This window comes from Ostrinia nubilalis, chromosome 6 (genome assembly GCF_963855985.1).
Source record: "Ostrinia nubilalis chromosome 6, ilOstNubi1.1, whole genome shotgun sequence".
Lineage (NCBI taxonomy): Eukaryota > Metazoa > Arthropoda > Insecta > Lepidoptera > Crambidae > Ostrinia > Ostrinia nubilalis.
Genome location: NC_087093.1, coordinates 3,369,158 through 3,387,157, shown reverse-complemented (window position 1 = coordinate 3,387,157; position 18,000 = coordinate 3,369,158). Strand labels below are relative to the sequence as shown.

The window sequence follows — 18,000 nt, the reverse complement described above, 5'->3', positions numbered from 1 at the left end:
TAGTCCGAAGAATTTCACAATTATTTTCTGTCATAATTAATGTTTTGTAGAGTGATTTAATGACTAATGTCTTCGTAAAATATTCCCAAATTATTCACAAAAAGTTATATAAATATTCATTATTTAAAAAAATAAGCAGAAATATTTCAAGGTCACCGTGAATATGATAAAATAAATATTAATAAATGGTAGGGTAAACCAGAGAGTGATTGCCCACTGGTAGTGATTGCCCGCTTTAAGAATAAAATTGTCAGGTGCTGACTTTGAATCACTCTAGTTAGATTTGAATTTACTAAGTAGATGGCTCCGAAATCAATGTACAGTAGATTTAAAATTCACTATAGGGAACACTAAAAAAAAACAATTATGGCGGATTTTGTCAAGACGGGTGAAAATGTTACTCAAACAGGTAAAGACTTTAACAATTTTACTAAGGAATTACTTGCTTAGAGGTTAAATTTTTTTTGCAAGTTATTTAATATTCAACTAATGGTGTATAGTCATGATGAAATTATAAGTGTTTTCTCCATTATCAATGAAAATAACTGATAAAATTTGATTTCTAACGGTCATTTTAACGGTGGGTAATCACTGCACGTAAATCTGTATATTTTTAGTTATTGCCCACCATCATTTCAGTTATTGCCATATGTTAATGTATAGTTATTGCCCAGGGCAATTATTATTAGAGTGTTGCCACCATGCAGTAGCAGTGTTTAAGTTGCTCATTGCTAGACTTGTTTTGCAATTTACAGGCATAAATATTGAAATGGCTTTTAATATTTCATTTTCAGTAGCCAAAGACTCCAAAAGTTCAATATAGCATAGAAAATTTGCAAAAAGCGATCGAAGCTGTACAAGATGTATCCAACAATTTATCTACAAGATAAATTGCTGAAAAATATGTTTTGGCTTAAAAAAATTGATAAAAATTCAAACGCAAATACAAAAAATAAAAATCCTACGTTAAATCTATTAGTGAAAATGTTAATTGTAAGGAAATAGATACAACTTTAGGGAAGAATAACCAACAGCTAATTGAACATTCTGAGCAACCACTTGAATTGATATCAAAGAAGATAAAAAAATAAATACATATAAAAATTCAAATTTTTGCGTCATCTATGTTTTGAAGTAGATGATTCTGTCTCTACCGATTCTGACTCATCAACATCAGCTCAAGAAATATTTGATAATATAGTTAATAAGGCCAAACGCAATTTATTTTGAAATTTTGAAGACTGTACTACTAGAATTTAAGTTTAATGTTTTGTTTTGTTTATTTAAAGCCTATTTTGACATTTTAAAATTGATTATTTTGTTTTAAGATACTGGGCAATTACTGTGCTTTGATGTGGGCAATTAGTGTAAGTAATGGGCAATGACTGTACTTTTTGGAGGATTTTAAATTTATTTCAATAATTTCTAAGTTACGTAAGTTTTAACTAAAGACTGTTAATATTCTGTTTAACAGTTTATCAAGTTATAAGAAAAAAGTCATAAATGGTCGATAATTAAAATACTTTCTTTAATTTTTCATCTCAATGTGTTTGAAATCATTAAGTGGGCAATAGCTATACGGTTTACCCTAGTTACATAATCTTTAAAAATAAATTACCGAACCATTTTCAGAATCATTATTTGATTTTACGTTTAAAAATAATATAAATATTTAAGGTTAAGATTAAAGCATTAATTGTTGTGATAAATAAATAAGTAACTGAGCTAAAAAATAATTATTCTTCCACTATGTGGTGCAAGATTTAAAAAATACATGCCTACAAAATTACACGATTGTTCATACAGATAGCGTTTAATAATAAGCACTTGCTTTATAAACATTGTATCAGTAGTACAATTTTATTGTTTACTAACGTGGTGAAATACGTACCTACTGGTAAAAATATTATAAGCTTATAATTACTCTATGATATTTCATGACGATGATTATTATTATTACTCTTTCAAATGAAAACTAGTAATTGGCGTTTTTATTATTTATTTGAGAATTCCACGTGCGTTCCATACAATAAATAACTAAAAAATAATGCAAGGAATTTAAATTTATTTGATAGACGTTATTAGATGATGAAAATTATGCAACTTTTACGATAATATGGCCGCTAAATCATAAAATATCTACGTGCTACTTAACATAGTCAATAATGACAAGTTCATTGGTGATATTACAATGTTGAATTAGGTATGATGGCGCCATTTTTCATTTCGTCATAATTGTAAGATGTGTAAGTCATGAATAAGAATTTGGAATCAAATATTGATAAATCTTCATTCGTTTTCAGATTGAAAGCTTGCTCAATTTGAATGATAACTAAAGCGTGTTTTACACAATAATGAGTATAAAAACGTAGCACCAAATTATTTGTATTGAAATTAATTATAATACCTATCATCATCCCAATTATTTACTTACACTATTTATTTGAGATTAATAATCTTCTTCTTGTCGTGTCGACAACAAACCTACACAGTGTCAGCCCAAAATTCCGCTACAAGAGTGGCGTTGTCAGTAGCCTTTATTAAGTCTTCCTGGGTGCAGTTGTATTAGTCTAATAATAATAATTGTTATTATTATAATATCAGCCTTAGCTCTCTTTGTTGCAAGGTCTCTTCAAAATCTAAACTGTTCTACATTGTTCTAAATAGACGATACAACAAAACATCAAATGATAGCCGACCATAATATTTACCCCCGTAAAATAAAACCGTGACAGATGGCATACTTACCGACTGACAGAAAACAAATAGCTCAGCCCATTGAACCTTCAGAAGTGAAAGGGGGAGATAGGTATTCTTTGTGAGAACCCCAAAGGAGGGATTTTCCGACATTCTGCGGGTAAATCCGTGAAAATTTCGTATGGAAACGTTCACTTTTAATAAATGAAAGGGAATATGAAATTCGCTGATACGTGCAGGATTTCTACTTTTATTTATTTCTTTGTATGTGCGTTTAAATTGAGAAATTTGATTACAATAAGCATTGATATTTATTACGATCCCTACTTCCCTACCTACTAATATTAATCCGAAAATGCGAAAGTAATGTTTTGTCTGTTACACTTTCACGCCTAAACGATATTGATGAAATTTGATGTAAGTCCCAGAAAAGGGCATAGGATAGTTTATTCTGTGACAGACAAAATTTCACGTAAACGCGGATAAAAGCTACTTCTTAAGTTAGTAAAACATAATTAATCTACATAGCTTTAATGTAACTGCAGGAGTTATATTATTAACTAATGCTGAGTTGCACCACCTAATTTTAACCGAAACTATAACAATAACCGGTGTTTTTGTACGGAATTTGACAGATTTTAAAGTAAGATGGTGCAACTCAGCCTAGGTCTGTAACTTTTTACCTACAACTTAATCCTTAAATGTTGATAAAAGCCACTCGAGTAAACCCGCTGACAAAACCTATTAGGAAAATATAGGAAATCACTGGGCAAGTACGATCACTGATTCACTTATCAATACAAACTCTGAGGAACACAACTAAGAAGAAGAAACTCTACCAAAGACTTGTGGAACAAACTTAAAATAAATATTAGAATAGAGATCGAAATACATAGAATTTGTCTAGTACTTTTGTTATAAATACTTTATTCTGTAGCTTCGCTTCGCAGATTTTTTTTTAAAAAGTATCATTTTTTATAATTTGTTGGCATTTTTTGTGTATTTTATGTATTTTTTTTAGTATCACCTGTTATTTAGCATTATTACTGTTTTTATTTTATCAGGATATACCGCTTAGTTTAAAAGTTATTACGTTTTCTTTACAATAAGTAATTGGAAGAAAAAAAATTCTATAAAAAATAAAAAAAACATCTCAAAAATTTTTTGACCTCTTTTTTGTCGATAAAAATAGGTTTAGTTTCATCTATTTTCATATGTACACTTTAACGTGACTTAAACTGTATATGTATATGTAAAATGTACTTTATTTATCAGAAAAAGCATGATTAGAACAGTCTCAGTTCAGTTAAATCTTTAGGTTTCACATCACTCAAAAACACCCTCCCTTTCCGCTCCAATACCTCAGGCACAGATCCGAGTTAAGCACTAGATCTACAAGTGACGGCATCGCTTTGGAGACAATCTTCAAAGTTCAGCAACTTACAAATAAATAAATAAACTTATACTGAGATTGGTAATATTTTGTGCAATTTATCGCAAGTATCTCTATTAGGGTGGTCCTTATTCCTACGAAAAAATTTTTTTTTCTTATATTTTGCGGGGCACCACGTAATTTGAATATATACCTTATGAAAGTCTTTCATTTTTTTTTTTTTAATTTTTAAAAGACATTTAGGGGTCGCTACCAAGGTTTGAATTTAAGTAAAAACACAAAATCTGTGTTTGTTAGATTCATTTATTTTTAAAGCCAAAGCCAAATAAAAATATTACAAAATTATTGTTGTTGCTATGAACTAAGATAATTATTATGTACAATGTACATAATTTGAATCAATTATTTTTAAGATATAAGAGTTTACTTGTTAGTATCTCGACGCGTCGGTACCATGGTCGGTACAGAAGAGGGGTTGAGGGGAGAAGGGGACAAGAAGCGATTGTCTATTCTATCTATGCGATGTTCATTTGCACTTGAAATGTGATATAAACACTTAAATAAAACATTTATGAAACCATGATTTATGATCTTCAAAGCTTTTGTAAATATTTTGACAGCTGGTAGCGACCTCTAAACCTTAACCAAAAAAAAAACAAAAAAAGCTAATTTCATATTTAGAGGCATATAATCGAATGAGAAAGTGCCCCGGGGATAATTCAAAAGTCGAAAAATAAGGACCACCCTAATCTCTATGCTTCGGGATCGGAAGGTATTAGAACTTGGTCCCGGCTAAAGATTCTAAGATCATTAATTCACAGAGACAATACAATAGATGTTATAAATATGGGGCCCACTGAAAACCAGCGTCGTGGCCTTCCCCACCGTGGCCCACGGCATATGCTGAATGGAGTCCCATTGCGATGGGCATCGCTGTTGCGACAGGTTAGCACTGCTCAGTTCACTTTTTATTTCCTTGTAATATTTAGGTATGTGCTATTTCTGTCTTTTTTTTTGTGTATACGTTCTCTGTCATGTATAAGTGACCACCAAAAACATTCTGTAAAAAACTAGCCAAGTCTCGATGGAGCTGCTTGTTTATCTCTAAAAAGTAATGAAATCTAGACAAAGTCGTGCCAAGTCTATGGTTCCTTACTGCGATTTCTTTATTATTATAGTTAATGTTGTGTGACTTGGCCGTTGAAGTGTGACAAAACCAGGTGCTCCATGTCACCATTGCACCAATCTGTCGCCAGAACCGCTACCCATTGACGATGGAAAATTGCCACTTGGAAAACGTTGATTCAACAATAACCAGTCAATTGTAGGTTTAGTAAAGCTGCGTATTTATAATACTTATGTATGATTATCTTAATAAAGGTTGTTCAACGGCTAAGTCACACAACATTTACTATAATAATAAAGAAATCGCAGTAAGGAACCATAGACTTGGCACGACTTTGTCTAGATTTCATTACTTTTTAGAGATAAACAAGCAGCTCCATCGAGACTTGGCTAGTTTTTTACAGAATGTTTTTGGTGGGATTTCACTTCTTTTTGTAGAACGTGGCAAAATTATTTAACGTCGTCGTTTTATCGACATTTTTTTACGATATTAAACACAAATAAACTCAACGACCTTTAAAATGGACAACGAATAAGAATTGTTTTAATAACATAACCTTAGCGAACCTTACAATATAATAAACGAAATCAACGAAATGCAAATTACACAACATTCAACTTAATCGACGACTTTCTCTAAAGAGGAAAAAAATCTGGATACCGCTTGCTAGTGCTAGCGCCATCTAGCGGTGAGCGATACAGGCGAACACCACGGTGCCGGAGTAGTATTGATTATGAATGTGGTGTTACTCCAGATCTTCGATTTTCCTAGTTTTTATAGTTTTTCCTTTATGTGGCCATTAAACCCTAACTCTGTACCAAATTTCAGCTCTCTGAGTTTATGGGAAGTACTAGTTCTATTTTGATGATCATCAGTGAGTGAGTGAGTGAGTGTCGTGAATGCGAAACTTTGCTTTCGCTTAACTTCGGAACTAAATGACCTACAGACTTGAAATTTTGGATTTTAAGTATGTGATTATAGCTTACTAGATGACGAAAATTTCTGTGTTCTGGTCTTATCCAGAGGTTCTCAAATAGGGGCCTGAAAATGCGGCGAAATGGTTCCAGTAAATCCAGTAAAGGATGGTACGGCAGTGTTTGCTTCGCGCTCGACTTGGCGGGGGCACTGCCGTGCCCCCAGATTTTCATCGTAATAAATGTTTCTTTCTTTCTTTCTTATAATTAATACTAATATCACTTTTGTATTAGTTGTTAAAAGTTCTTGGTAGATTGGTAACGTTGAAAGTACGGTTGTTTGCTCCCAACCCTTCTACCAATCTGCACTGGGCCCTGTAGTAGGACGTGGGGCTTACTTTACTTGTTTGATTTGAGAGGGGTGAATGTGCAAAATTAAGCAGTATACTGCGGACAAACATTGACCGCAACCTCGGAGCGACTCGTGACGACTTTGTTGTGCAGTACCATTAGTGCTCAGGTGCACACGACGGCCATTATATGACGTAACTAGCGGCCGCCCGCGACTAAGGCCCAGTTTTTTGATTCATAGTTAAAATAACAAATTGTTAAATTGTAAACATTAACAAAATGTAAACAAATAGTTAAAAAATGTACTAAAATTCAAGCTTACCATTGTTCGAAAAACATTTTTTTTGATATTAACCACTTGTCATTTGACATCTGTCAAATTTGACTATTGGTTATTTTAACTACGAATCAAAAAACTGGGCCCTAGTACGCGTGAATCCCGTCATACCCCCTTAGGATGGAGTTTCGTTAAATCGGTTCTTAGCGGATGTCTACACCCTATAAGGAACCTACCTGCCCAAGTTTGTAGCTGTTATAGTTTCTGAGATTCCGTGATGACTGAGTGAGTCAGTCAGTCAATCAGTGACCTTTCGCTTTTATAGATTAATTTTAATAGAAACACACAAAATCTTTTCATTAACATTTTTATGTATTCTATGATCGGCTCTTAACCAGTTTAGAAAATGAGGTCCCTATCCTATTTACCCTATTTATAACCTAGTCTGGTTTTTCAATATTGAATTAATAAAACTGCTAATAAATTGTCATTATAATATTTTAAAACATTTATGTTGCATTTTTCATATAATTATAACGATGGACATCCAATTTTAAGAGTATTTAATCTCAAGACACTAAAGTAAAGTTGACTGCCGAAAGTAAATATTTCCAAACCTCAAAGACTGAGGTGACATTACGGGGTAACTGAACTCGATTTCTTAATCATCTTATCAAGTTTTAACAACAATTTTGGATGAAGACTGAAAATATTTATTTTCTAAGAAAAATATTTTCTCGTGTCAAAACGATGCTTTGGTGTCTGTGTACGTTAATATTCTCCATTCAATTTCACCCTTCAATTGCTTGTTGTAGTGGATTGAATGCTTACCTTGAAGTACCTACCCATTCATTGTATGAAGGAAGAGTTTATAAGATTTAGTACTTCATGACTCTCGTCATGCTTTGTAACTAAAGCCTGAATGAGTTGTTGAGCTCAGTCTTGGCTTTATTGAAATTTATGAAACATTTTGTCTGAGTTGCACCACCTAACTTTGACCGTATCTATGACGATAACCGGTGTAGTTCGTCTGGAGTTTGACAGACTTTCGATGTTTGTCAAAGTTTTAGTAAGATGGTCTCTTTTTCGTTGCCAAAATAAAAGACGAAGAAGAAGAAGATGGTGCCTTTAAGGCTGGGTTAGCCTTAAAGGTTTGTAAACTACATTATACATACTAGAATCTTTATTATTTTAGATTATTTCACTAATGCGGTTCTTGTTGGCATAAATATAAAGATAGTTAACACTTCTTTAACCCCACAAAAAAAAAGAAGAAAAGAAGGAAACACAAAAGAAATGACATAACAGGCAGCAAATAATTATCCTAATAATATTGTAAATGCGAAGCTTATGTGGATGTGTGAAATTATAGATGTATAATATGTTAATTTGTTACTCATTCACGCAAAAACTACTGAACGAATGTTGCTGAAACTTTACAGAATTATTGTTTACTAGCGGCCGCCCGCGACTTCGTACGCGTGGATCCCGTTTTACCCCCTTCATCTATCTTACGCGGTTTAGATTTTTTCATACAAATGTTTTTTTCCGCTAACTCCCGTTCCCGTGGGAATTTTGCAATATCCTGTTGTAACTAAGCTTCAAGTTTACTAAGGTACCTGCATGCCAAATTTCAAGCGTCTAACTTAAGCGGTTTAGATTTTTCATACAAATGTTTTTCCCGCTAACTCCCGTTCCCGTGGGAATTTTGCAATATTCTGTTGTAACTAAGCTTTAAGTTTACTAAGGTACCTGCATGCCGAATTTCAAGCGTCTAACTTAAGCGGTTCAGATTTTTCATACAAAACGATTTTCCCGCTAATTCCCATTCCCGTGGGAATTCCTAAGTATCCTATAACCTGCCCAGGAGTATGAAGAATAATTGTACCAAGTTTCGTTCAAATCCGTCGAGTAGTTTTTGTTTCTATAAGGAACATACATACAGACAGACAGACAGACAGACAGACAGACAAAAATTTTACTGATTGCATTTTTGGCATCAGTATCGATCACTAATCACCCCCTGATGGTTATTTTGAAAATATATTTAATGTACAGAATTGACCTCTCTACAGATTTATTATAAGTATAGATAAATCAGAATAATACATATTATTATATCGTTCGTTCGTTTCAGCCAAATGACGTCTACTATTGGACAAAGGCCTCCCCGAGGTTTTTTCCAAGAATAACTTAAGCAATAATAGCTAAATTTCACGCGGACGAAGCCGTGGGCAAAAGCTATCATTATACTACTAAGCCCTCTAGAATTTTCCTTTTGTTTATTAATATTCTTTTTTGTTTTCGGAAATTAATGTAAGTGCAAAGATCCCCACTCTAATAGACTGGTAATTTTGAGTGTTTAAATGGATTATGTCAACTAATTACTTCTGAAACGTGACTAAAATTAATGAGCTGTTTCGTGGAATAAAATAGCTAGAACTCATTTGCCGAAATTGTTTTCAAATTGAGGTGTCTCTGAGAAAAATTATTTATTTATTTTATTTAAAAATATGAAATATTATTTTTGCTTTTCGAAATAATTGTGAGATATTTTGTATTCGTTGAAATAAATCGTTGTGTAAGCAAAGTCTATATCTGAAAAGAGACATCAAATAATATTCATAGAAGACTAACTTTGCTAATAAAATAATATATTTGATAGAAACTATTGAAAAATAAGACTAGTTAGTGACAAAACGACAAAACTTTATATTTGATTTCGTTGTAGGTATTCGTTAAAACAGAGCTTTATTTAATCATAGATACATGTATTTTATTATGTTAAATTAACTGTCTACAAGGGAATCGGACCCAAGTATTTGTAATTTACGTTCAACCTTCTGCCATCCATTGTTCTAACATAGCATTAAGTTTTCGTTTCGTACTAAAATTTAACACTTTGTACTCATGTCTATACGAGTAATAACGTTATGTTTTAATCTTATAACAAACTAGCTTTCCACCCGCGGCTTCGCCCGCGTGGAATTTTGTCTCTCACAGAAAAACTTTATCGCGCGCGTCCCTGTTCAAAAACCGGGATAAAAACTATCCTACGTCCTTTTCTGGGACTCAAACTATCTCTAAGCCAAATTTCATCAAGATCGGTTCAGTGGTTTAGGCGTGAAAGCGAGACAGACAGACAGACAGACAGAGTTACTTTCGCATTTATAATATTAGTACAGATTATTTATTAGCCACAATAGATAAGTTTCGCCCAAGAGACTGAAAATGGCGGCTGATTTATGTTGCTCCCACCGACTTAACAGTCACGTTAAAGTTTCATGTTATTCTGCACAGCTTATAAATAATGCAACGAAATTAAAATCAACCCTCCACTATCTGCCGTAAACTTAATAAAATTGTAAATGCTATGAAATTCAGGGTAAGCCTATGTTCGCACGAGTGCTTTTCCGATACAAACGCGCGTTATTTTTAACGCTTAAAAAAAACTGAGTCCTTTTTTACGCTGTCGCACGGGAGCGTCAAAAGTTTCATTATCTGTGGCAGGTTTAAGTTATTACGCTACAGTCGCTGTATGAAATACTTTTAAATGCTTTTTTGAGCAACCTGTGACATTCACATAGATTTAAATATTCTTTCATAACGCGTGCTGTTATAATCATTTCAGCAGACCTTAACAAAGATAAAAAAAAACTATCATTACAATACTTCTTTGGACCATTTAGATCCATTGCTTATAAGAATGATAGCGTAAATGGTAAAAAAATAATGCAACCTTTTTAAAACGCTCACGCTCGTGTGAACCTAACCTTACCATTCTGGAATCAGTGAAAATGCACCACGATTCTAAAAACAGGAATTGTTGGAAACACAGACAGTTTTTCCGCGTTTGTTACTTAAAATTTGCATTTTAATTATTCAACCAATTCGCACTGGACCCGGGTAGTTGGGATGTATGTACTTTGCCGCGGAATTCAGAAGGTTATTTAGATGACTGTATAATATTACAGTCTAGTTTATACTTCAACATTAATACCTACTTAAAAAATTATAAACGTATTTTCGAAATATATTTCAAATAGGTAACATTTTATAATAGAGTTAGGGTTTATTGTGCGACGAAGCTGTGAAAATAAAATATTGTTTTTTACGTAAATATTCGCATGAAGTGTTTTTTGCGGTATTAAGCGATTAAGCTTCTAGAGAGCTTTATACTAAAACACGTTTCGCTTTAATAAATAAGTATATTTTTTTACTTTTAAACTATTTTTTTTTCTCTTTATAAAATTCAATATATTTTGGCATCAATTCAGTAACCAGCAGCTAAAGGATTAATTTACCTTTTATAACACGATACATTTATCATGCTTGTTACAAATATTCCAAATACCACTATCAATTTATTTTACTGGCAACTGTAACAAAATAGCGTTGCGGAATATTTATAATAACGATAACGTTTCCGTTATCGTTATTTCACTACTGGTAACACTTTCTCCCCTCCCAATATCACTGTTTAGACTCAACAGCCTCTGGCTGCTCGGGCATTCGATCACTGGCGGTCGATTAGTACGGTCGTAAGTGAAATACTGTGAAACACTGTGTGGCATTGAATGATTTTGTGAAAATAAAAGGTGTGGTATAACCAAACGAAGTTCTTTCTTAAACGACACCTTTCATCTCAGAAGTGGGATAGCGGTAACAAGGTACGTAAACAGTTTTTCTACCTCTTTTTTTTTGTTGCTTTGTTATCGCCCATTTGCCCACTGAATGTTTAAAATTATATTAATGCATGAGAAACACAACAAGACCTATATTACCCTTATGTGATCCAAGATCTTTTTTGAATTTGGCCGGGATACTCCCGGTAAATGTAGCAAAGCGACTTGATCGTTTAAGCAAATAGAATATTCAGTTTACTCATTCCCCTTTGTATTATTGAATAAAGCACTTTACGACTAGAATTATGCTAGCAGTGCTGGTATAGAATGAGTGTACTCACTTGTAATCTCAAGTGCAAGATCGGTGCTCTCAAGGGTACTTGTGATGGCGTCTATCCAGCGGGTTGGCGATCGACCGCGTGCTCTCCTGCCTTCCAGCTGGCCCTGAACTACCAGTCTCTCCATCGAGTTCTCATTTGTAGAGACGTGACCAAAGAATTTCAGTATTCGTAGTTGCACAGTTGACGATAGTCTGTCTTTAACATCTTTAACATGAAGCTCTTTGAGGATGGATACATTGGTGCGAAATGCCGTCCACGGGATCTTTAGGAGGCGTCTCCAGCACCACATCTCTAATGCATCGATTTTACAGCGATCCTGCAATCTCAGAGACCAAGTTTCGGCTCCATAGAGAAAGATTGGGAACACAAGGCATCTCATCAATCTGACTTTAGTCTTCTTGGTAATTCTCCGGTCTCCCATATTTTACTGCAGATGATATATTATAAGACATCAACCCCAGATTCTCCCATCGCCTTGAGGACCTCGATTGGGATTTCATCGCAACCTATGGCTTTATTGCATTAAAGGTGTTTAATTGCTGCTCGTACTTCATCCCGCATGATTTCGGGTTCACGGTCATGTATATTGTGGGAAAAACATGTGAATTTTGGTGCTAAATTGCTGGAAAATAGTGACTGGCAATATTCCTTCCACACATTCACGATATCCTATAACTCCGTAACCGTTGTCCCAACGGTGTCCTCAATAGCCCACGACTTAGGTTTAAATTGACGTGTAATGTATCGCACCTTATCATGCAGATCTTTGGTTTGATATTTATCGGAGTGCTGTTCCAATTCATCACATATCCTACTCAGATGGTTATTGAGGTCACGTCGGCAAGCGGCCTGTATGATAGCTGACTTGGCATTAAGCTTTGTAATGCTAGCACCACTGGCTCTGTTTTCGGCGCTCTTCAAATGATTTATAAAATAGTCTTAATGCCGATGGGCCATGTGTCCTTGATTTTAATTATGAAGTGTTAGCGGCCAAGTGTGCCGATGGGCTAATGCGTCCTTGATTTTAATTATGAAGCGTGAAGGTGCGTCCATAGTTGGTATTAGTTTCTATTTTTAACTTGATGACTAACTTTTAGCCTTATTAGTTTTTATATAATGAATACCCGCCTAATATTGAAGGGCTATGTATGCCCATTTGGGAGACGTTCTGGGTGTGCTTGCAGACTTCCAGTAAGATTTTGCTGGTACGTCAAGCGAGCCATCCAGTCAACATAAAAGTTGTGTATGAAGGTTACATTGAGTAAAACATAAAATCTTTATTTGTGAAGAATCAGTAAAATAGTTACATGTAACAGTAGAATTACCATGATTTGCACAAAGAGCATAAAATAATTGTCCAACAATAGATTATTAGATTCTAATGTTGATCTTGGATCAAACTTGAGTTTAATATGATGTGAACATAGCCCCAATAAAATATTGAGTTGATGCTTGTCGTACAGTTTATTCCGTCGAGAACTTTATTTCACAGTTGAGGACAATGACGTCTGAAGATGAAACCGGTACAGCAATCGGAACGCCCGTCAGCCGACGACGAAATAAGCGAGCCAAGCCGATGAAGCTATCTTCGTCATCCAGTAAGAAGGCGTCACCACGATCGTCTTCCATGGGACGAGGGTCGCAGCCGCTGCCAGCGGCTGGGCGCGCGGTCGAGCCGCGAGGATCGCAGCCGCAGCAAGCGGTTGGACGCACGATCGAGCCGCGAGGATCGCAGCCGTAGCAAGCGGCTGGGCGCGCGGTCGAGCCGCGAGGATCGCAGCCGTAGCCGTGGCCGGGATCCGTTACCACGCCGTGGCAGGTACAGCACTGCGTGTCGCAGCGCACGACAAGACGAGCCGCGGAGCCGGAGTCAGAGTGAACATTGCAGCCATCACAGAAGGTTAAAAGTCCGTGTTTATAGTGGGCTCGAAATGATTCGAGCTTAATGTAAACAATGGCATGATTGTAAGGCTGGTTATTGTGGGCATGCCGGGCACTAGGATGTGCCGCCTAATGAAAATCAATAGCCAGTCCTTGCAGTGATAAACGTGGGATCGAGTCTGAATAATTAAGTCCATGTGTTCATAGTGGGCCCGAAAGGATTCGAGCTTAATGTAAACAATGGCATGATTGTAAGGCTGGTTATTGTGGGCATGCCGGGCACTAGGATGTGCCGCCTAATGAAAATCAATAGCCAGTCCTTGCAGTGATAAACGTGGGATCGAGTCTGAATAATTAAGTCCATGTGTTCATAGTGGGCCCGAAAGGATTCGAGCTTAATGTAAACAATGGCATGATTGTAAGGCTGGTTATTGTGGGCATGCCGGGCACTAGGATGTGCCGCCTAATGAAAATCAATAGCCAGTCCTTGCAGTGATAAACGTGGGATCGAGTCTCAATATTTAAGTCTATGTGTTTATAGTGGGCCCGAAAGGATTCGAGCTTAATGTAAATATAATGTCATGATCGTTAGACTGGTTATTGTGGGCATGCCGGGCACTATGATGTGCCGCCTAAGGAAAATCAATCACCAGTGATAAACATGGGATCGAGTCCCTAAGCTAATGAATGATATAGGTCGGGAACAATGATGTGTCTCGTATTTTTGATTTTAGAGACTATGGCCATAATTGGGACAAGGACGTCCCGCCCAGGGATAAATGATTAATATAATGAATTATTTTAATTATGATGTTTAGAGAATTATAAGTTAGTAAGGTCCAGTAGTGGACTGTAAAGGGCTGTTGATGATGATGATGATGAAGGTTATAGATTTATATTGATAATATGTCTATTTTAATTTAAAGTAATATAAACAATGGCATGATTGTTAGGCTGGTTATGATTGTTGGTTGATTGTTAGGACATGATTATTAGGATGTAGTGACGACGGTACGTACGTGTTTCGTTCGTTCGTTTCGGCCAAATGACGTCCACTGCTGGACAAAGGCCTCCCCCAAGGTTTTCCACAATGAACGGTCCTGCGCTGCCCACATCCAGTGGGTACACCAACATCAGTAGTACATCAACGTACGTGTTTAGTCATATTTATTATAAATGAAATATTTTCATTTTGAGCCTTGTTTTCAGATGTTTATAGAATTATAAGTTAGTGAGGTTATAGATTTATATTGATTATATCTATTTTTATTCAAAGGTTATTAACCAACGAAGGGACTCGTTGGTGATCGGATGGCCGAGTTGTTACAAATATTCCAAATACCACTATCAATTTATTTTACTGGCAACTGTAACAAAATAGCGTTGCGGAATATTTATAATAACGATAACGTTTCCGTTATCGTTATTTCACTACTGGTAACACTTTCTCCCCTCCCAATATCACTGTTTAGACTCAACAGCCTCTGGCTGCTCGGGCATTCGATCACTGGCGGTCGATTAGTACGGTCGTAAGTGAAATACTGTGAAACACTGTGTGGCATTGAATGATTTTGTGAAAATAAAAGGTGTGGTATAACCAAACGAAGTTCTTTCTTAAACGACACCTTTCATGCTACTTATTATAATATTCCACCTGAAAAGCCAAGAGAATTTGTATAATGAGAGCCATTTACATTATCAAAATAATTAAACACGATCGCTTCATATCATATTGCCTTACATCGTATGATCGTACCTACTTCATAATTCAGCCGTCTTAATACCAGAGTGTAATGATTTTAGAATTTATATTGTATTTTATACGATTATTGGTTACTTTTAAATAGTTATCGCAACAATTTTAGTATTTTTATTGTATTTTAGAAGAACCCAAAAACCCATTATTAAATTAAAATACTTTATTTGATTACTTCCTAGGCATTTTGCAGACATTAGAATGATTTTAGAATTTATTGTGTATTACATCCAATTATTTCATATTTATTATTTAATTTAATTATTTTAGATTTTTATTGTACACATTTTAGTATTTTAAAAATTAAAAAACAGCTAATTATGAAATAAGTATTGCATTTGACTAGTTCCGGGGCATGCCGTCGATAAGTCGTTTTGAACCGGTCGACTTTCACTCATGGAAGGGGAAGTTACCTTATCGCTGGCATGCCGCTGGACAGTCAGTTCGATTTGAGCGTTCAAAGCAAGAGGTACTATTAAGATGACGTCATAATGTCGGAATTGTGTAAATCAGTGGTGCTGAAATACAAGTTAGAACAACCTACAAGAGTGTTTCATTTCAACTCAGAAGTGGTACGTGATCTACAGCTCATAAGGTACGTTTTTATTTATTTGGTTAAAAAGTAATTGATTTTAAAAGTTCAAGTAGAAAAACGTATGAATATTTCGTTTAATGCATGAAATAGTTATTTTTAAAACAAGGCTAGACGCGCCTTCAGTTTATCAGGCTAGATGCGCCTTAGACTATGACTAAGACTATGACTATGACCATGACTATGACCATGACTAAGACTTAGTATAACGATGCTAGACGCGCCTCCAGTTTATTAAGCTGGATGCACCTTAGACTATGACTATGACTTAGTATAACGAGGCTAGACGTGCCTCCAGTTTATCAGGCTAGATGCGCCATTGACTATGACTAAGTATGAGAGACTGGACGTGCCTCCAGTTTATTAGGCTAGATGCGCCTTAGACTATGACTATGACTATGACCATGACTATGACCATGACTATGACCATGACTATGACTGTGACTGACTTAGTATATCGAGGCTAGACGCGCTTCCAGTTTATTAGGCTAGATGCGCCTTAGACTAGATGCGCCTTAGACTAGATGCGCCTTAGACTATGACTATGACCATGACTGTGACTGACTTAGTATATCGAGGCTCGATGCGCCTCCAATTTATTAGGCTAGATGCGCCTTGGACTATGACTTAGTAAAACGAGGCTAGACGTGCCTCCAGTTTATCAGACTAGATGCGCCATTGACTATGACTAAGTATGAGACATGTAGAGGTTCCTTAAGAACAAAATATTCGACCATTTGTAAGTACTATTAATTAGTCTAAACGAATGAAGATATTTTGACTTTTGACTTTGACTTTGACTATAACTATGACTATGACCATGACTATGACTTAGTATAACGAGGCTAGACATTCCTCTAGTTTATCAGGCTAGATGCGCTTTTGAATATGACTAAATATAACGAGGCTAGACACGCCTCCAGTTTATTAGGCTAGACGTGCCTTGGACTATGACTATGACTTAGTATGACGAGGCTAGACGTGCCTCCAGTTTACCAGGCTAGATGCGCCTTAAGGGCCCCATTGTTTAGGATGTCTCTAGAATAAAAAGCCTTCTATTGCTGACATAACAAGGAAGCCGTCCAGTTGTCACATGAGTTGTGTGTGTAGGTCGCACTGAATAAAATAGAAATATAAATACAAAATCTTTATTTGTGATGCATAAGTATAATAGAAACATGTCACAATGGTATTTTACTACACTTTGCTCAGGGAGCATAATATTAATTGTCAAACAAAAGATTTTTTTAGATTTATTTTTGAGATTTAGATTTTTGGAAAAGAAATGAATCAAACTTTTGCTTAATATAACATGAACATAGCTTCCATATGATGTTGAGTTGATGCTGGTCAAACACAGTTTATTTCGTCGAGTACTTTATTTCACAGTTGAGTACAACGACGACTGAAGATGGAGCTCGTATACCGTCAGCTGACGATGAAATAAGCGTGCTAAGCGGAAGAAGTTGTCGTCGTCGTCCAGTAAGAAGGCGCCACCACGATCGTCTTCTATGGGGCCAAGGTTGAAGAAAAATACGCGAAGGAGCTCATCTTCTTCCAGCTCTACTGAAAGAGCAGTGCCACATGTGGTTCGTAAAATTTCTGATAGACTCTAGTGAAGAAAAGTATTTTTTTCATTGGTAGTCTTTTTTATTGCGCACACATTATTGAATATTACGCATACCTACAGTAAAATGGGAATATTAGCTTATGTAGTAAATCTTTAATAGTAATAATTAAAATAATAAATTATTCGATTATAATGTATAAAGGAACGTTAAAGTAAATGTGCTAAAAAATACATTTGAAAGAAAATATTTTTACACAAGTAAAGTGAATTAATTAATGATTCGTTTATTTTAAAATTGTCATCGGTTCGGACTTTCGGTAGGTACTTTTGCCAAGTACAATATCTTGTCTATCTATAATTCCACTTCAAAAATATATTTCGAATTTTTCTGACCTCTGATTACATTAGTCTGACCTAGATAGGACCTGTTTCTAGGTGAAATAGGTTATGTTAAGTTAGGGTCACTTTTCATTTTTT

General features: G+C 35.3%; 1 protein-coding gene across 1 annotated transcript in view; it reads left to right on the top strand.

The window, feature by feature from the left end:
- The window catches only part of LOC135072424 (uncharacterized), a 102,276-nt gene that overhangs the window by 273 nt on the left and 84,003 nt on the right, over positions 1 to 18,000 (top strand). The gene's annotated exons all lie outside the window — the stretch shown is intronic.